Here is a 21844-nt window from a genome sequence, read left to right on the forward strand (position 1 = left end):
GAAAATAGTTATTTTATCGAAATAGGTTTTAGATATGTTTGTGACGTGCATGGATGTGAGTTCACATAATGCCTTCCTTACCAATTAATGAAGTGACTGTGAGAAGGTTAAAAGGGGAACCTGCAATTTTGAGGAGTATCCAGAATTTATACATTCTATGTCAATCTAACATTAACAAACTGTCCCAAAGCACAGAGGTTTGATGGTAGGGCGCTGGGAGATATGGAACATTGACACAAATGTGACTCATTACACTTCAGTTCAAGGTTAAGATGTGCCACAATAAAGCCTATGTTTGGACCAGCATGCGTATCGAGAAGATAACTGGACTGCTCAGTGATTCAGGTGCCTTAACCATCTGGTGGCACTTTCATGTATGTCCTTCTGAAGGTACTGATATCATGACAATGTGTTGTACACTGCACAATATGCCATTGATAGAAGCATCAGCAAGGAGACTGTCAATGATTAGCAGCAAGCAATGCAAGAGGAGGACAAGGAAGACAACAACATCTTTACTCCCGCCGAGAAAGGAGAAACAACAACAGCACAGAAATGATGCCTTCCTCTCCAAGCTGCTCTACACTGTGCCATTTAATTTGTGTCGGAAGCAGTGACGTCCATCCTATCAGCTTGATCACTATTACCATGAATCTCACCAGTAATTCATCAACATTAGCTTGTGAAGATATCACAGCCGGCATAGGCAGCATGATATTTTAATTAGTGACAACATTTATTTATTGTGCAGGAACCACGGGGGAAAAATTGGATGAGGGCTGTTTTTGGGCAGAGGTAGCGTGATGTGCTATTACCCCACGCCCAATGACCCCTGCACAGGCAGGACGCAAGTTTCGGCCCGCCGGAGGACTCACCTGCAATCAGCGTTCCATTCCAGGTCTTGCATGTGGAATCAATGCATTTCGCACTTTTCACCACCAGGGGGAATTCAATCTCTTAAAGGGCAGATGTTTCTTAGAAATCTCTTAAAGGTAGCTGGTACCTGTTATTTACTGAAAATAACAGTCTACTGCCTGCACGGATTCTGAACGGAGATCAGACATCGCACACGTAAAACACAGATTCAGGTCCCATCCCTATGTTTACACACTGATGAGTTATGATAAAACATTGAATAAAGATTGCGTACTACTAAATCCCACATCCTCCAATTTGCACACCAGACCTCACCAATCTGCTGATCTGAGTTGATACAAGGCCTGTGTAAGTGCATGCACCAAGGTTCTCTGCTATTGCACTAGAGACTTTGGTGCAAGAGGTGGGCAGAAGGAGGGACATCCTATATCCGGGACAGGGGGTGGGGGCAAGATGCCCTCCAGAAATATATCCAAAAGGCAGTCGGAGGCAGCGGAGGATGAAGTCAATGCCAGGAGCACAGCATCATGAACATGGATGCAGTGCAGGAAGAAGTTCAATGCTTTGACATGAGTGGTCAAGGTAAGTGAGGTCAACTGTCAAGTGGTATCTCATATCAACTGCACCATGCACTACACACCCCCCATCACCCAGATACCAACAAACTCTTTCCATCAGTACTCAACTCTTCCAACCATCCTTACACATTACCACTGTTGCAAGCCGCCCACCCACAACTCACAGGCCACACACATTAGCTATTCAACTATGACAGGCACATCACCCAGACACATGTCCCGCTTTCTTGAAGGAGAAGGTGGCACATATCAGGAGGCAGCAAGTGGCAGTAGCATTTAGCCCCTCAAGTCTGTTCCACCATTCAATGAGATCATGGTGGACCTGTGACCTAACTTCATATACCCGTCTTAGCCCCATATCCCTTAATACCCTTGGTTCACAGAAATCTATCAATCTCAGATTTAACATTCACAAGTGAGCTAGCATCACTGCCGTCTGCAGAAGAGCGCTCCAAACATCTCCCACCCTTTGCGTGTAGAAGCATTTCCTAACTTCACTCCTGCACGTCCTGGCTTTAAATGTTAGGCTATGTCCCCGTGTCCTAGTATTCAAGTATAGGAGACCTCCAAAAACAGTTACAATTGTCTCGGCAGCCAGAAGGAATAATCCAGCCACTAACCTGTTAATTCTGCATGGTCCCTTTAAATAGCGCTGGTGGGGCGGTCCTCCAGGCAGTCTAAGACACATTCAGATGGTCGAGCTTCAGACAGTGCGTTGAGTTGAGTGTTTAGTCCCAAAATGGTGTTTATCACTTTAAATCAGCGTTGCAGACTGATTGAAGCCATTTTCTCCCTACTTTACATGATTCCAGCATTTGTTATCTGCGCCTGCGCTAACTCCTATACCAAGATGGCGTCTGGCGCACATCACGCAGGAAATGTGCGTGCGCATCCAAGATGCCATCTTGGATGTCAGAGAGGCCGCGTTGTGCTGAAACAACAGGTGCTACACGGTCAATTTAGCGACCCGTGTGTATCATAAGTGTGTCTGTGACTTAACAGAGCATCTGAGTAGAACTGTGATGTGTGGAATCTTACATTTATGCGTAAAATTTATGTGTATCTTAATGAGAATGGGTGCTACCAAGTGTGGATACATAAATAGCTCTACATTCTGTGATCTCTTGGAAAGGGATAAGGCGAGGAGGTGCTGGTAGCTGTGAAATGCCCTGGCCTGTTTCTGGAGGAGCAGAAAGCCTTCCACTGCTAGCCCTGGCTATCCCTAATGCAGGAACATCAGTCTCAGAAGCTTCCTGAGATGTTGTCACACTAAACTCAAGGAGTCAGAGATGTGCTCCATGTGTTCCACCGATGGTTACACTAGGTTTGATGCTCGCACTGGACTGCTGCTAATACAGGAACGAGTCAGCAAATCCTACATGCTCTCTCATCTCACACTGCAGGACAGCATGTTCTCACAAGGGCCTTATGTATGTTGGAGCACAGAATGATACATCTGTATAAACCCTTGCAATCTCTCATACAGAACAGTCTGCATTCTTGCCCCATATGAATTGAAAATGGTTCCTGAATTTTCTCATCTAAGGTTCCTATAATGGACCACTTGTGAACAGTCATGTGAGATGTGCACAACAGACCCAAAACTCTTGGGGCTGCAGAGAATGTCAGTGACCCAGGAGGGGACTGGATTATGGGTAGGATGATAGGTAAAGCCACATTTGGACCGGATTTTGAAATTCCAGTCGGGGATGGCTTCTGATATTCTGTCCAACCCCCTCCCCATGTCAAGGAGGCATGTCGGGGGGGGCAGAGAGGAGGGGGTAAAGGCAAGAATTTTCCGGGTATTCCGGGATTCCCCGGAAAATTCTTGCCTTTACCCCCTTGAAAGGCCTCAGAGAATCTCATGCCATGGAGACCTGTGAGACCTTCTAAAGACCCCATTATTTCACTGGAGTAAGGAAATCAACCCCGGTGAACCGTGCTGTATCTCCCTATCCTTTGAATTCAATGATTCTAGGGTAGATAGTCATCTTGAGCTGTAACGCAAAATGGCGGTATCGCATCAGCAGCCTGTTATATTCAGTTCCACTGAAATGAATGGGAGTGAATATTGGGCGGGGCGTATAACGGATGACTGATACAATACCGCCGATTTGACGCTACCGCTCGCGTTGAATTTCCTCCCCTCTGTGTTGCTGAAATATTTGGAAAGGGATTACTCCTCCTGATGTTCTCCTTGTTGTTTTTGGATGGTGCCAACAACCATACTTATGATGAACGCACATAGAAACATAGAATCGTAGAAATTTACGGCAAAGACGGAGGCCATTTGGCCCATCGTGTCTGTGCAGGGCGAAAAAGAGCTATCCAGCCTAATCCCACTTTCCAGCTCTTGGTCCATAGCCTTGTAGGTTGCAGCACATCAAGTGCATATCCAAGTACTTTTTAAATGTGATGAGGGTTCCTGCCTCTACCACCCATTCAGGCTGTGAGTTCCAGACCCCCACCACCTTCTGGGTGAAAAAATTTCTCCTCAACTCCCCTCTAGTCCTTCTACCAATTACTTTAAATCTATACCCACTGGTTATTGACCCCTCTGCTGAGGGAAATAGGTCTTTCCTATCCATTCTATCTCAGGTCTATCATGGGACAGTGCAAAGCATGTTAATGTTCACTGTGCAGTTACAGCAATATATGCCGTGCAAATTGGTTCATGTACGGCCTGGATGCAAGCTGCCTCACTTAACTATCGATAATCGATAGTCAATCACCAGGAGCCATCTGGTTTCTTAACAGGCCAAATAGTTGAATTTGTTCCAGTCACTATTGGGCATAAGACGCCTTGCAGGAGGAACGAGTCTATTGCCTTTCTAATGTGCTTGTTTGCTTCCCGAGGAAAACAATACTGTTTCAATGGATGGGGCACATCGGGTCCCTGCATGTCCACCACTTCTTTCATTCTACCACAATCATGTTTATGCTTGGCTAATGCTGCCTCATTTTCTTTTACTACTTGTTGTACCTCAGGACATAAATTACGGAATATTTCATGTCAAGTCATACTCATGTCAAGTCATACCCAAGCATTTCAGTGATCACACATATCTCCCCATAGCCTGGGATCACCATTGGTTCCTCCATCTCTATATCCTCAGTCTGCCAAAGGGTGTTATTAGCTAGATCTACAATTAAGCACCTCCCCATTAATATATCCACCCCTAACATTCCCAGCATCTTCTGTGCCAGGTTCATTAATATGCATACCCACGTATCCTCACTACATCCTATTTTTATAGGGGTTAGCTGGGATTCAACACACACTTGGGAGTTCCCCATGAATCCACATAATCTGGAGCGTCCTCCAGTGGAAAAATGAGATTCCCTCAGTTCTCGCACAGATATGACAGTTGTTGACGCTCCCATATCAACCAAATAAATGCAGGGGATGGCCCACAACTTCAACGATTAGACACGGCTGTCCATGTAAGTCATACTGTAGGAGAGGTCGGTCCCCATCATTGGGGAAGTGGGGGGGAGAGGCAAACTGACCTCAGGAACCCCTTGTTGTTTGATTGCACACATGGGAGGTGCGGTGGGCAGTTCCACCCCTTTTAATGCAACATTGACACAGTTGTCTATGTCTGCCAAACTGGGGTAAAGTTTGGCTGGTTCTTTCCCCCAACCCCCCGAGTCCTGCCTCCACAGAGGGGCTGTGGGGTTCCCATGATGGAGTTTTTTTTACAATTTGTAGCAAAATGTCCCATTTTACCACAATTATAACATTTCTGATCTGTATATGGATTTATTCTGGGTCCCTCTCCTTTAGCGACCTCATTTTTCCATGCTGGAGCTTGTACGGTGAATACTGGTTGTTTTGGTTTAACTGCCAACTTTCTGTTCTCCCATTTAAGTACCATCTACCTTATGACTATAGGGTCAGTCTGGGCTTTGTTTTCCAGGTCAAAATCCCCCCAAGCTGCTTGCAAGTAAGGTTGTGTGTGACTAATCAAAGTCCTTAACCACCTAGCTGTGGCGGGACGGTCTGCCGGGTCAGCTCGATCTAGTCCTGGCACATTCACTCTATTATAGTATTGCCATAAGCAGCTGGCATATACCTCAAGTTGCTCATTTGGTTCTTGCATACGCTTGGTCAATACATCACTGGGATCCCCCCTATTAAATCCAAAGGCAGTAAGTACGGACTCTTGGTTTGAACCCAGGATCCTCTACCATATTCTCTATCCTGAGGGAGCGCCCCATATACCACCAGCCCCAGGGTGTACAGCAACAATCGCATCTTTTCAGCTTCGTGCACCCACTAACCTTCGCAACCTGTTCTACCTCTGCAAGGTGTTTTACCACATCTCCCTTTCCTTCAAATTTGCGAATCTGTTTGGACATTTCCTGTAGTTGCTGTGGGGTATAGGGGGCAGCAAATCTGCTGGCTACAGCTCCCCTTATGTCTTGGTTGTTTACAAGATACCTGACCTGTTCCATTGGTGCCATGGGAGGGGGAACCTATTTAAACTCTATTTAAATCACCCCAATCCTGGTCATCTAATTCACTATCACAATCATCTCCCTTCATGGCACAGATAATTCCTTGTTTTACTTGCAGGGCTTTTTCTAATCTTATGTTTACAATGAGAAATTTCTGAACCTCTATGGATTTCTTTGTCGACGCTCATCTGTACTCATATGGCTGCTTTTAGATCATCCCGTTCCATGACTACTTTTCGCAATAGCTCATTTTGAGTTGCCTGACTTCAGGTCAAATCATTTTCTTCAACTACTGCCTGGGTTTGAAAGTACCCTACGTAGCCTTCTAGAGTCTGGATAGGTTTTTCGCTATTCTGTCCCTCCTGTTTCATTTTATCAAGTGTCTTTCCCAACTGTTCCTTTATCTCTTCCAATTCCCACTTTAGATCAGAAACTTTTGTCTCTAACCCTTACTTTTCCTTTTCATCCTTCTCCAACTATTCCCTTACCTATTCCAACTCTCACGTTAGATTAGATACTTCTGTTTCTAACCCTTGCTTTTCCTTCTCATCACTTTCATCTTGTTTACTGAGAGCAATTAGCGATACGGCTTTAGCCCGTTTTTTCAATTTTGGCCATTCTGCTAACGTACATATCCACCTATCATCATATGCTTCGAAGGAGTCTGCCTGATGGTCTTCTTCTGGGAACCATTCCTCTCTCCTTGATAACTTCTTTATGAACTGCCGCTTCCATATAAATTGCCACCCACCTCTACCCAGAAAACCATGTTTCTGCGAGGACGTTGGACACAGTATTTTAACCTTTCCTGTTATACTCTCCAACGCGCAGAAAACTCTCTTTCTGCTAGGACACAGTATTCTACTCTTTCTTTGTCTGACTATGTCAGGTGCCAGCTCAGGCACCAATTGTAGGGAAATAGCTACTTTTCCAGTGATTCGTGGACCTGGACAATAGCAGCCAAAGAAAGTCACCCTTTACGCATTAGTTTTGTTAATCAAAAGTGATTGTTTAATGATTTAATAATTCATACAAACATGCACGAAGCAAAGCAAGCAATACATTTAATCCTACTCTGCCAGTTATACACTTATGCGGTATTTAATGATTGAAAAGTTCACACAAGCATGAAGCAAAGCAAGCAATCCATACAACCTTAAAAACCAAGGAATTTCTTCTTCCAGGCAAAGCTTCGTCAAGCTCCTCAACAGCTCCTCCTTCTGTTGACTGTCCAACTGTTGACTGTTGAAGCTGCTATGATGTTTTATCTTTATATTATTTTTGGCAGTTGGGGTGTGAATAAAGGTAAGAGAAGTCCCATTTTGGCCACTCACCCATTATTGCATTAATGATAGATGGTTGATTGGACCACTCAAAAACCGTGTGAACCCATTGTATCTTCTTATCCGTGTGAATCCAGGTGCATTTCTCTTTCTCAAGGATTCCTTGTTATCTCAGCACTGTTTTTCCAAATTAATTGCTTTGAGAAACACAGTTGTTATGAGAATCTTTATACTCTTTTGAGAACCAAAGACCTATTCAAACCTTTTCAAATCTTCCAGGACCTTCTCGACACTTCTGTATATTGTTGCTTTTGTTCCTCATCAGTTGTTATCGAAAACCAAAGCTTGTTGAAGTTTTTGTACATTGCTGCTTTTGCAGTTTTAAACTGATGTCCGAAAGTTAAGTTTTAAACTCTCTGCGCTTTGCTGCTTTTGCAGTTTTGAATTTATACTGTCCAAATGTCGAAATGTAATATCAAGGGGCGAGTTAGCCCTTTCCTTCAAATGTCCAAAAGGGGCACCTGTGTAGAATCAAAGTCCAGCAGGTTTTAAAACCACAATGTTCAAGGGTTTAATCCCTGCCCTACAATGCTAGCAGCAGGAAACCTCAACCTGCCACGAATGCACTTTGGAAAATCATGGGCATGCTACCTGTGATTTTGCAATATATTGTGCGAATGGGTGAGATATCCCCTCTCCACCCCTACTACTGTGTAGTCAAAAAATTACTCCCCGTACATGCACAGAGTGCAAACTTCTATAGACAAGCTTTCTGTTTTGGTTCTTGGAGCATTGCCTTAATATGCCTATTTTCAAGTTTCTGAATGCTAATGTCCTTTCATGTAAAATTAAATGTTTTCTGCTAGGAGGAATCTTTCAACACTTCATTAGTGGGAATCTAGCCAATCTCAATTTATCTCTGGTAATTTTGATTTCACATTCCTAAAATGGTTTACCAGTCACGTAACTAAGATAGATAATGCCTAGCAACAATAAGCCAGTTGCGGAGAGTGTAGTTCTAGGTTATGACAGCAGCCGGTTCTATGCAATTGATTATGTAAATTGGTTTTCCGTAGCCCAGTCAGCAGACTTGTAGACTGGATCTACTAATTTATAGGCCATATGTCACCAAGCTATGGAAAATGGATTCAGCAGCATAAACACCTCACGAAGACACAGATGGCACAGGATAAGGTAACTTTTCTGGGAGTAAATATTAGCAAAGATGGGCAGGGCATTGTCAAAATGAAAATAAAAACAGTGAAAAAGTTACCCCTGCCAACATTGGTTAAGGCGGTACGGTCATTCGTAGGATTGGTGGGGTACTGTTGGGATTTTATAGAGGATTTTGCCGTGTTAAGTGCATCCCAGTATGCTTTATTAAAAAAAGATGCTAGTTGGGAATGGAATCCTGCCTGTATAGAGGCAGTTCAAAGGCTAAAGGAGGCTTTACAGAAAGCCCGTGTTTTAGTCCTAGCTGACCTGGAAAAGCCCTTCTACCTAGAAATGGCAGCCAGTGAATATTCAATATCAGAGGTCCTAACTCAAAAGACCCATGATAAACAGAGACCAGTCGTTTATGTATCCTGAGTCCTTAACACGGTGGAAGTAAATTATTCCGCATGTGAAAAATACTTGCTGGCGAACTTTTGGGCCATTAAGCGTTTTACTTACATAGTGCGATCAGCACCGATGCATCTATTAATCAATCACACTCCAATGGAGTTGTTGTTAGACGGGAGATTGAAGGATGGTTCAGTGTCTAATTTCCGTTTAGCTCGGTGGACCCTGTTATTGCAGGAAAGAGATATTAAGGTCCACCACAGCCCAGATCCGCCTCACTTAGCAGGATATCTGATGTATCAGGGAGAAAAGCATTAGTGTAAGGTGGTCAACCAAAGCCATCACGAAGGTCCAATAAAGGCAGGAGTGTTGCCTGACACTATTGGTATATATTTAAATGGATCCAGTAGAGTAGAGAACAGAGAATGTAAGACAGGATGTGGAATATATGACCCGGACAAACAAATACAATTATCTATTAAACTGCCTGCGTACATGTCTGCACAGGCAGCCGAATTGGCAGCTATACCGTATGTGGTGTGGAAGTGCATGAAGGGATACTTGACCATATTAATGTGGAAGTGCATGAAGGGATACTTGACCATATTAACTCTTTATTAACTCACTTAACTCACATAATAGGTTTAGCTACAGTACACATAGAAGCACAATTGTGTAATTACGTTTAAGCCTTGGTATGTTGATAATTAAGTTAGTTGAACAGGTGCTTAGTACAGCTTGGCCTCTCAAGATAAGGGTGTAGCTGACTACAAGAATATAATAAGAATACAGTTTCTTGAACGGCCATGTGGCCTTGAGACTAGCTTCAGCCCTACTCATAACAAGAGGCAGGAATGTAGGGAGGAAGGGAATGCTCAGGCCTATGCGCAAAAGTAATAAGATGGCTATGGATGTTCAGGGGGCAGGCTCACTACTTGATTGACCAACTACCTGAGCCAATAAAGAATGTATGTGTACGCCCATATTCTGTAACAGATGGGCGTTCTTTATTGAATTGTATAAACATGAGCTGTTTCACTGACTCAAGGAAGTTGTACCTTCAACCATTGTTTTGAGGTGCTCTTCCACTTGTATACAAGTTGGGCTCAATAAAGTTTCTCTTTGTACTACTGGTTTGGGTGTTAATGCATTGGTATAGTGTAAGTTTCGACAGTGGTCACACATCCAGTTGAGTTCCCAACTCCCTTTACCATACATTCAGACTCCATGTATGTGTGTAACTCTCTGATGGGGTACACTCCGATCATGGAAAAGAGAGGCTTTATATCAGCCAATGGGAAGACACTACCCTACCCCAATTTTGAAAGTAATTTTTAACAGAGCACAGGCAGTACCTGAGAAATAGCAGAACATAAAGTCAGGACACATACTAAAAATGAGCCTCAATGGGAGGGAAATCAGAAATCAGGAGGAGAGGAGGGAACGGATTGGGATCTGGTAGAAATGTTTTCCCCAATGGAAACTAATCAGCCCGAGAAATTGCCTGAGTCAATTGATCTAAAACAGTTACAAAAAGAAGATCCTGAAATAAAGGCAGTAATGGCGACGCTAGAAAAGAAAGAAAGCCAAATGGGAGAATATGCTAACAAACCCAAATTAGAGGTGAAAGATGGGATTCTGCTGTATGATCAAAAGTGGGTGGTCACAGAATGAGCGAAATGCTTTTCTTTACTAAGCCCATGATGCACCCACCTCAGGACACCCCGGCCCATGGGGAACGATAGAAAGGATCCAGTAAGTAGCACGGTGGCCAGGAATGAAAGACCATGCAGAGCATTACTGTCACAACTGTTTCATTTGGGTACAACACAACCCGATGCGAATACCAAAAAGGCACAGTTGCGCCACACTCAGCCGATAGCCGGCCCTTGGACAGATTTACAGACCGATTATATTGGGCCCTTTCCCCAGTCCTCTCGAGGAAATCAGTATGTATGTTGGTTGTCGACACATTCTCAAAGTGAGTAGAAGCATTTCCGACTCCCAGTGTGACAGCACAGGCCACTGCTAAGATACTGGTGAACCACATATTTACCAGATGCGGACTCCCAAAGTCCATTGACTCGGACCAGGGAAGTCATTGTACTGGGAGGGTAATACAAACTGCTATGCAGCTGTTAGGAATAAAAACAAGATTCTATGGGCTCGATATTAAGAGTGCTGCGGGTTTGTGACGGGGGGGGGTGACTGGGCACGTGGGTAACGCGCCCGGTGAAATCAGTCTGCCCCGCACGCGATCGCACCCTAATTGGATCCACTTGCCTGGTCTTCCGGGTTCCCCGCTGCTGAGCTGCGCGTCGGGCAGACTGCGCATGCGCAGTAAGGTCTGGCAGCTGGAGGATCTCTATTTAAAGGGTCAGTCCTCCACAGACTGATGCTGCAAGAAATTGGAAAAATTACAGCATGGAGCAGCCTAGGGGGAAGGCTGCTCCCAGGTTAATGATGCCTCACTCCAGGTATCATTGGATGGGGTGAGGAGGAGGGGGAGAACAGAGATCATCCCCCCGGCGGGCGGAAGGAAGCGGCCTGCCTCTGCCACCAAGAAGGCCTGGCTCGAGGTGACAGAGGAGGTCACTTGCACCATCAACATATCGCCCACCTGCATACAGTGCAGGAGGTGCTGCAATGACCTAAGTAGGTCAGCCAAAGTGAGTACACTTACTCATTCCCCTACACTCCGTCTGCCACATCACCGCCCCCACCCCACATCTCCTTCTGCACTGCCAACACTACTCTGTCACATCACCCCTCATACCCACTCAAACCCCATCCTCATCTTACCTGCACTTATTCACCTCGCCAGTACTCATCCCGCCACTGCCACTCAACCCAATCCTCATACAATCTCATGGCTCTATCTCATACTCACCCTCTCATGCATCTCTTTCACGGTCAGCCTCACTCAACCTGCCACTACCTGTGCTGCAGCCACAAGGCATGCATCACATATGTGGAGTAGGCAGCGTAAGGCAACACGTCCATTTCAACTGGGAGTGTTTCCCCCCAGTACGGGAAACAGTCCCAGTTGTTTGTAAAATCCCACCCCTCCTGACATATTCCGTTAATCAGGTTTGTTAATGACCTGAAATACCTGAATAAATACTGTTAAGTGGCACCCCGCTGGCTTTAATTGCCTGCGGGAGTCCCACATGCGGGGGCTGCGCGCGCACGTCAGCGCGTCTGTGGGGAACCCGGAAGTGGGCGGGTTGGAGCCGGGCTCCCGACCCGCTCCGGGATTCCCCGATTTTTGGAGCCCCCTCGCCAGGAACGCACCCGATAGCGGGTGCTAATATCGGGCCCTATATCTCCCATATGCCTACCTCATCAGGCATAGTGGAGAGAATGTACTGAACATTAAAAACAATGCTGAAAAAATTGATTGGACAATCCCGCAAAACATGGGACTAATTATTGCCCTTGGCATTAATGGCAATGAGATCCATTGAGTCACGTACCACCAAGGTTTCACCCCATGAATTAAAGACAGGGAGAATGATGAGAATCCCTGAACATTTGATGTATCAGCATATGTCTGGGTCTCAGTATTAGACCTTGACTCAGGAGTGATATATTAGCCAATTATGTGACCAACTGCAATAGATAATGATCTTTGCAGTTGCTAATATTGGGCAATCTAAAAAGGTCAATAAAATGTATCTTGACACCAAAGTCAAAGCAGTGGAATGGGATGTGGGACAGAAAGTGATGGTAAAAACATACCAACCCCTGGACCTGATAGCCTACATCTTAGGGTTCTAAAAGAGGTGGCTTCAGAGATACTGATTGCATTGGTTGTGATCTTCCAGAATTCCCTAGATTCTAGAACGGTCCCAGGGGATTGGAAGGTAGCAAACGTAACATCGCTATTCAAGAAAGGAGGGAGAGGGAAAACAGGGAACTACAGGCCAGTTAGCCTGACATCAATTGTCGGGAAAATGCTGGAATCCATTTTAAGGAAGTAGTAATAGGGCACTTAGAAAATCATAATACAATTAGGCAGGGTCAAAGTGGTTTTATGAAAGAGAAATCATGTTTGACAGATTTATTAGAGTTTTTTGAGGATGTAACTAACAGGGTAGATAAAGGGGAACCAGTGGATGTAGTATATTTGGATTTTCAAAAGGCATTTGATAAGGTGCCATATGTAAGGTTGTTACACAAGATAATGGTTCATGGGGTTGTAAGTAATATATTAGCATGGATAGAGGATTGGTAAAAGGACAGAGAGTGGGAATAAATTGGTCATTTTCAGGTTGGCAGGCTGTTACTAGTGAGGTGTCATAGAGATCAGTGCTGGGGCCGCAGCTATTTTCAATCTATATTAATGACTTAGATGAGGGGACCGAGTGTAATGTACCCAAGTTGGCTGATGATACAAAGCTAGGTGGGAAAGTAAGCTGTGAGGAGTGCACAAAGAGTCTGCAAAGGGATATAGGTTAAGTGAGTGGGCAAGAAGGTGGCAGATGGAGTAGAATGCAGGGAAATGTGAGGTTATTCACTTTGGCAGGAAGAATAGAAAAACAGAATATTTTTTAAATGGTGAGAAAACATTGAATGTTGGTGTCCAGAATGACTTGGGTGTCCTTGTACACGAAACACAGAAAGTTAAAATGCAGGTACAGCAAGCAATTAGGAAGACAAATGGTATATTAGCCGTTATTGCAAGGGGGTTGGAGTACATGAATAGGCAAGTCTTGCTGCAACTGTACAGGGCTTTGGTGAGACCACACCTGGAGTACTGTGTACAGTTTGAGTCTCCTTACCTAAGAAAGGATATACTTGCCTTGGAGGCGGTGCAACAAAGGTTTACTGGATTGATTTCTGGGATGAGAGGGTTGTCCTATGAGGAGAGATTGAATAAAATGGGTCTATACTGTCTGGAGTTCAGAAGAATGAGAGGTGATCTCATTGAAACATATAAGATTTTGAGAGGGCTTGACAGGGTAGATGCTGAGAGGTTGTTTCCTCTGGCTGGAGAATCTAATAATAGGGGGCATAGTCTCAGGATAAGTGGTCAGGCATTTAGGACTGAGATGAAGAGAAATTTCTTCACTCAGAGGGTTGTAAATCTTTGAAATTCTCTACCCCAGAGAGCCGTGGATGCTCAGTCGTTGAGTATATTCAAGGCTGAGAGCGATAGATTTTTGGACTCTAAGGGAATCAAGGGATATGGGGATTGGGCGGGAAAGTGGAGTTCAGGTCGAAGATCAGCCATGATCATATTGAATGGTGGAGCAGGCTCGAGGGACCATATGGCCTACTGCTGCTTCTATTTCTTATGTTCTTATGTTCAGCAGGCAGGGTCATTCATGGCTCACTTTTCTGGACCATATCCCATTGTTGATGAAGACAGTCCATCTGTGTACAAAGTTGCCCTGAGAAAGGGAAAAGAAAAATTGTTCCATGTTAACCGGCTAAAAGAGTACAAGGGAGATGTACACTGTGTGGTCAGTCAGATGGAGGAAGGGATTACTCATCTCTATTCTATACTATGGGATGAGGAGGATGACAATATATTACACCCACCTGTGGCAAGACAGAGAGTTATCAGTCCTCAGAGGCAAAGTTTGGTTCATCCACCTGATAGGTACACTCCCCCAATGTCTCACAAACAAAGATGGTTACGATAGTAAATGTCAAAAGAAATTTAGAATGTAATGATTAAAGCCTGATTTGAACAAGACTGAAGAAAAGGTCACGATACAAGAATATTTGAAACTTAATCTCCTGTCTCTATGACAACAATCTGGAAATGTTGGACTAACTAAAAATAAATGAACAAACTGAAATGCTATCTTGACACATCCTGACACGAATGTGTTTAAGATTATCCTGAATTAATTTGATATAGTTTATGTAAAAGCTGCGTTGATGCACGCTGCGTGAGTCTGATGATATCTGGCTCTGACATTGTTATTTTTCTACAAAGAAGTTAACCCCTTGGGCTCTCAACAAGAGTCACAATATTGGGTATTATTTTTGTGCCCACTTTGCTGATGATTCCTCCTGGAGTGAGGTGCCAGATCCATTCACAGAAATGTCCGTGGAGCCCTCTCTGAACCCGAGATAAAGGGCGACAGAAGGAAATTAATGAATTGTTTGTTATTTTTAATTCTTTGGACTCTCAAGAAGAGCCACAATAGATTTTCTCTTTTTCTTTTCTTTTGAATAGGGAACCGTTGTTTTCGGGACCGGATAAGTGTTCGTGCATGAAGCGATCTGGTGGCATTAAGAATTTAAGACCTTATCTGCTGACAACGGCATTTCAAATTTATTTAAAATAAAAGGAATCCGGCCTAAGTGGTTCCTGCCCAACGTTGTGTATCAAGGAAGAAAGTATTTTGGGGAAATAAAATTGAACATTGACAAATCCTATCAGTCCAACAACATTACTTTCTAGATGGGATAATTTTGAAATTACCTACTTATATTCAAGCATAATTCTACTTAAGGGATAAAAGGTCCAAGAAGCGGTGGAGTAAAATAAACAAATAGTATAAATTGGATCTGGTTGGGAATGTTTAGTCTATGTTTTAAGGGTTAATAATAATATTGTATTGAATGGTAAAGTTCCTCCAGGGCTCATGAATGAGATACAATGGTTAATTGATAGCTTTCTCTTGGAGATGTTTGTGTCCTTGCCTGATACTCTGGCCACTACCAGACATCGGGACCATGAAGGGGGAATAAGCAAAGATCTCCAGACACTCCCCCAACGCACCTCAATGAAGTGGTTAATTTGGCTCAGGAGAGTGAGAAAATTTTTAATCAAGGTACTAATGCATGCTCCATAGAGAAACCAACTAATTAAAGTAAAGAAGGATATTGAAATTGGATTTCCAAAATTCAGGGTTGTGTTCTTTTGAGCTAACAATGAAATTGGGACAACTGAGGACAAGGGAGAAATAATACTTAGCAAAAATGGATAAAGGTAAAAGGAGAGCTGGAGGATCTTTTAAGTCCACAATTTCTTGTACACTGTAGCTTTGTGTACAATATGTTATGATTGCTTTTGTCTCTATCATGATGTGTGATATTAGCCAAATGAAATTTAAATTAAAAGAGCAAATGGCTTGAGGGTGGTAAGTGACGCAAACACGATGAGGACCATAGATATGGTGTAACTGGGGGCTGTTGGAGATTAAGACTGAGGAGTGGTAAAGGAAACCGTTTTTCACAATTACTTCTGCAGTTTAAAACCACCCTTTGGTCACCCTATTCCTTCGGTTGTCATTAAGTCTTAAGTCCATCCTGGCACAGTCACATGCCTCACTTCACCACCTGGTGAAGATAGAACAAACTAACGCACTTGTATAATAATTAGTATGGTTTTATTCCGTACGCAATGTATACTAATTTTTGTTATGATTTTAAAATTACAATGTTCAAGGGTTTTAACCCCTTCCCTACAGTCCCTCCTCAAGTGGGTCTGTCTGATCTTCTGACTGACTCACTTCATATACCTTGATCATTGTCCTTGGTTGTTGAGTTGTTTTTTTTTATTGGTTCCATTTAAGATGTGTTTGCCGTGATATATGCATTAAAGAGTTTGTTGGTAGGTGGGTGATGGGGGTGTAGCGTAGGGAGCAATGGATGCGGCTAGTGGTGCAGTTGGTAGGAGATGCCACTTGACAGTTGACCTCACTCATCTTGACCACTTGTGTCAAAGCATTGAACTTCTTCCTGCACTGCATCCATGTTCGTGGTGCTATGTGCCTGGTATTGACTTCGTCCCCTACTGCCTCCCACTGCCCCTTGAGCATTTGTCTGGAGGGCCTCTTGCACGCCTGTGGATATAGAATGCACCTCCTTCTGTCCACCTCTTGCACCAAGACCTCTAGTGCAGAGAACCTTGGTGCACGTTCTCTCACAAGCCTGGCACAAACTCAGATCGGCAGATTGGTGAGGCCTGACATGCAGATTGGAGGATGTGGGATTCAGTAGTGCGCAACCTTTATTCAATGTTTTAACATAACTCAACAGTTTGTAAACATAGGGACGGGACTTGCATCTGTGTTTTACATGTGCGATGTCTGATCTCCGTTCAGACTCCGTGCGGACCCGTATCTTATATTTTGCAAATAAGAGGTGCAGGCTAAAGTTACGCGGTGTTAGCCACTCACGCAATATCGGGGCCCCTCTGCTGGTGGGCAGCCACTCAACAGCACAGCTAGGGTTGACTGCTCGCAGATATCAGGTAAATGACCAGGCATCATGAACGTTACGTGCTGCCTCCATCTCAACAATAGAGCGTGGGTTAATCGTGCATTGCGACCCCCCATGCTTGGTTTCGGAGGTTATCCTATTTAACCTCCGACAAATTCAAAACTGCAAAGACAGCAAAGTGCAGTCAGTTTAAAACTGGACATTTGGACATCAGTTTAAAACTGCAAAACCAGCAGTGTACAAAAACTCCAACAAGCTTCGATTTTCAATAAAAACTGAGAAGATCAAAAGCAACAATGCACAGAATTGTCGAGAAGGTCCTGGAAGCTTCGTAAAGGTTCAAATAGGTCTTTGGTTCTCAAAACAATATGAAGATTCTCATAGTAACTTTGTTTCTCAAAGCAATTAATTCGGAAAAAGAGTGCTGAGTTAACAAGAAATCCTTGAGAAGGGGAAATGCACCTGGATTCACACGGATAGGGAGATACAGTGGGTTCACACAATTTTTGAGTGGTCCAATCAATCATCCATCATTAATGCAACGATGGGTAAGTGGCCAAAATAGGACTTCTCTTACTTTTGTTCGCACCCCAACTGCCAAAAAAAAGAAAAAGATAGTGTTAGTTGTATGCATGTGATTTATATCAATTGGTATTAATTGTATTCAGGCGGCATGTATCAATTGGTGCTCTCTTGTATACATATATAAGAGAGCTTATCTAGGGTGTGGTGTGTGTAATGTGGAGCTCTGTGAATAAAGGTTTGGAAGCAACTAAAGACCAGGCTCTAATATTCTATCCATCACCACCAGGCTATCCAGTTTAGAACAGAGAGGACATCATAGTAGCTTCAACAGTCAACATTTGAACAGTCAACAGAAGGAGAGCTGCAGTCGGAGGAGCTGCGGACAGAGAAGCTTGACGAAGCTTCACCTGGAAGAAGAAACTCCAACAAGAAGACAAAGAACCTCAGGTCACGAGACGCTGACCACTCCTGAGCTGCCTTGATGCTGACATCCTTGGATTTTAAGGTTGTATGGATTGCTTGCTTTGCTTCATGCTTGTTTGAACTTTTTTCAATCATTAAATACCACATAAGTGCATAACTGGTAGAGTAGAGTTGTTAGTATTGTTTGCTTTGCTTCGTGCATGTTTGTATGAATTGTTAAATCATTAAATAATCACTTTTGATTAACAAAACTACCAAGTAAAGGCTGACTTTCTTTGACTGCTGTTATCCAGGTCAACAAACCACTGGGAAAGTAGCTGTTACCCTACAGCATGCACTCTACAAAACTACTTCTAGTTTCCAAATTTGTGTAAGTAGTGGATTTATTGGGGATGCATTTCCCTTATTGACTGTTGATTTGTTTGATAAACATCCAATGTGTGCATTATCTGTATCCTGTTTATTTACTATACAGGCAAACTGTACTATCTTTGAAATTAAATGAAGCTCAGGTATCTGTTTCTACCTATTATTTGTGGTCTACATAATATTGCGTGGAAGGAACCCTCCAGCTTCACCATTTGGCTCATATGCCACTATTGACTTTAACATTTTACCCTCCAGAAGCAGGAAGATTTAATTCTGTAGCTATTAAGTGCTTCCATCTGCCTTTCAATGAACACTCAATGCCTGCTTAATAATGTAAAAACATACTTGTGGCATTTTAAGAACTTCCTCTCATCAGAGGTTTTTCTAAGCAGGCATTTAAATTTGCTCTGAAATGTGAATGCTGAAAGTGGCAGTAATTAAATCGCTGTCAAATTCTGCATCAATTACATTTCATAGAATCTTACAGCATAGGAGGCCATTTGGCCCAAAGAGCTATCCAATTAGTCCCTCTCCCATGTCCGTTCCCCATAGCCCTGCAAGTTTCTCACCTTCAAGTACTTATCCAATTCCATTTCGAAAGTTACTGCTTCCCACCACCCTTTTATAGGAAAATACTGAATTTGCTTTTGAATAATATTTTTACAATCTGAAAGCCATAAATCGAGCTAGTTAGTTGAATGAGCAGCTGTAAAAAAATATATTATGTTAAAAGTTTCTGGGGGGGTGCGGCACACCTCCCTGGAAAATTAATTTTACAACTTCATGGCTGCTATTTAAATCCAGCACTACCGGATGGTTGCTTTCAAACTAGAAAAGTACAGCCATCAATTTGCTAACTAGCTTCATCAACATAATTTATTTCCTTTTCTCTTCTCTCCACAGAGTATGCTTCATTTCTGCCTGGATCTCTGAGCTACTCCTGAGCCTCTGCCTATGTGGTGGTACTTTGAAATTTTCCCTTTTATGAAGTTCGGTACTAAAGTCCTGGCATAAAACACTCAATTTTTGATTTGACTGTTCAGCTGCAGAATGTCCCAAAACTTCCTCATTAATGCTACTTTTGATCTCCTGATGAAACAGTGTGTATCTGTGAGTGTCAAATGAGAAGAAGATAGACTCAGCAGTGATGAACCCGATAGTCAAATAGCCTTCCACTAATCAATTATGTGCCTCACATGAAGAATGACCACTTGGCCCAGATGCTAGACAACAGCTCACAACCACGGAACTCCACCGTATCATGAAACAGTACCTTCAGAAGAGAGGAGAGAAACAAAGCACTATTCTAATAGTCAAGCACACTATTGGTGTAATTTAGGGAAGATTGTATCAACTAAACCATATAATCTGCTAAAATACAATTTATAGTAAGGGGTGACCAATTAAGTCACAATAGACGAAAGGTGTGTTATAACAGTAAAATTGTATCTAAAGTAGCGATTTGTTCAGAATTGACACAATTGTATATAAAATGGTCAGGTTAAGAATTTTAAATCCTTTTATTACATGACAGGAATTATTTTACAGTGCACTTCTAAGCTTTTTGAAATCCTGTATTACTTTAGCCATATTGTTCCAATTTGTGTAAGGCAGAGGATTTCTTTGCAAAATACTATGATTCATTTGGAATGATTTAATGTCATTGCCAGTACCTTCTTTCTGTGTTTATAATGAATGTCATGCTTTCATTTCCTTGGCTAACCTTGAGAGAAGCAGCTGACTCATCTCTCCAGCTCTAATACAAGCAAGAGATGATCCCTAGCTTACCCCATTATATCAGCACTGTTTCTTTGACTAGAGTAACGTACCCTCTGCAAAGGGGTAAATTCATTAGTAGCTAATTATAACAGCAGCTGCATGAAATTACATTTGACAACCGTACCTGTAGACTGAGTTTGGCACAAATCTCTGTTGTAAATTACAAAATATCTTAATCCACACCACATGCAAGTTAGTACACCTCTTCCATTGTAAATACTCCATCTCACGTACCTGACCTTGAAGACTGCTTAGTGCTGTCAGTAGGGGCAAAGTGAAAAATGATCCCTGCACCAATACCTTACCTCTCTCCTTGATACATACACAGAGACTAAAATCACTGGGCCCAAGCCTTTGAGTTTGTTAGAGTCGCTCAATGCATATTATTTATCATGAAATAATGGCGAGGCTAACAGGGCTCACTGTTATTTCAGGGCAAATAGAAGAACAAGTTCTAGAGAGCACGCATGCGCAGTCGAACACAGAAATCCAGAAATTGCTCTACCATTTGCCCTGCTCATTTGAAAGCTTCAAGTTTAAGAGATCTCACCGGCTGAATAAATGGACCAGCATGAATTTGCTGCACTGCCCAGCTGGAAATAAACTAATCTCTCCATAAAAAAGGTATGCTGGATTTTTTTAGGTCTAAACTAACTTTTAATGACGTGGTAAGTATTAATGACGGCCAAACAACCTCTGTGGTGCTGAAAATTAACTTTAAAAAAAGTGGAGTCTCATTCCTCCAGATATTTAAAAAAAAATTAAAATTGTAATTTTTTTTTAAACTTGTTCTCTCTGTCTCTTTTATCTCTGTCTTATTATCTTATCCCTCTTTGTTTTGCTTTCTCTAACTGATTTTATAGTGAATTTACTAATCTATCTGACACTTCCTGGTTCTTAGGCTGCGTGGCTTGTGATGGAGGCTTTCACTTTGTGGTTTTGACTGCGCGGCTTGTCAATGATGCTTCCAGGTGATTGGGTGAGGGGACAGAGAGATCCTTTCCTCATTCTCACGGCTCAGAGAAGCCCAGGAAAGAACACTGCATTCCTTGTAGGTCTTCAATGAAGCAAGTTGGTGCCCAGAAGCCCGCGAAAAGTTTGTGGGTAAGTTAGTTACTTATGGGCGGTAGGCGACGTTCGTTCGCCATTCAGTGCAATTTCCGGGCCAATAATTTGTTCTTCCAATGTTCTGTATTTTTAATGGCAAAAAAATTTAAATTTAAAAATCAGTTCAAATTCTGTGCTCTTCATGCACAAAAACTTAGCAACATGTTTACTTAAAGGAGACTTCAAATAAGGCATGGTTAGGCACTATGGGTAGCACTGTTAAAAACATTTGTTTCATTTACATTTAGTTCCCAAATTTTAATTACTTTTTTTTGGCTTTTTAGGTTCACTATATTGCATTCCCTAGAAAGAACAAACTTGCATTTATATAGCACTTTAACCCTAAGTACATCACAAAGTGCTTTACAACCAATGATTCACTTATGAAGTACTGTCACTGCTATGCAGGCAAACACACAACCAATTTACATTCGAAGTTCCACAAACAGCAAATGAACCAATTTTTTGATGATGTTGGTTGAGAGAGAAATATTGACCAGGACACCAGGAGAATTCCCTGCTCTTCTTCAAATGATGCCATGGGATCTTTATCGTCTACCTGAACAGACAGACGGGACTTCGGTTTAACATCTTATTTGAAAGACTGCACTTCCAACAATGCAATATTCCCTCAGAACTGCACTGAGGTATCTGCCTAGCTTATGCACTCAGTTCAAAGTGGGGCTTGAACCC

General features: G+C 42.8%; 2 long non-coding RNA genes across 2 annotated transcripts; both read left to right on the plus strand.

Moving 5' to 3' along the window:
• The first annotated feature begins 8237 nt into the window (after positions 1 to 8237).
• LOC137322575 (uncharacterized) lies at positions 8238 to 19758 on the plus strand. The gene is made up of 4 exons (XR_010963185.1): positions 8238 to 8392; positions 17760 to 17978; positions 18190 to 18266; positions 19169 to 19758. It is a non-coding gene; the product is annotated as an uncharacterized lncRNA (long non-coding RNA).
• A 127-nt stretch (positions 19759 to 19885) lies between these two features.
• Positions 19886 to 21522, plus strand: LOC137322577 (uncharacterized). The gene is made up of 3 exons (XR_010963186.1): positions 19886 to 20668; positions 20946 to 21148; positions 21436 to 21522. It is a non-coding gene; the product is annotated as an uncharacterized lncRNA (long non-coding RNA).
• Positions 21523 to 21844: the final 322 nt, after the last annotated feature.

This window comes from Heptranchias perlo, chromosome 6 (assembly GCF_035084215.1).
Source record: "Heptranchias perlo isolate sHepPer1 chromosome 6, sHepPer1.hap1, whole genome shotgun sequence".
In the NCBI taxonomy this organism is placed as follows: domain Eukaryota; kingdom Metazoa; phylum Chordata; class Chondrichthyes; order Hexanchiformes; family Hexanchidae; genus Heptranchias; species Heptranchias perlo.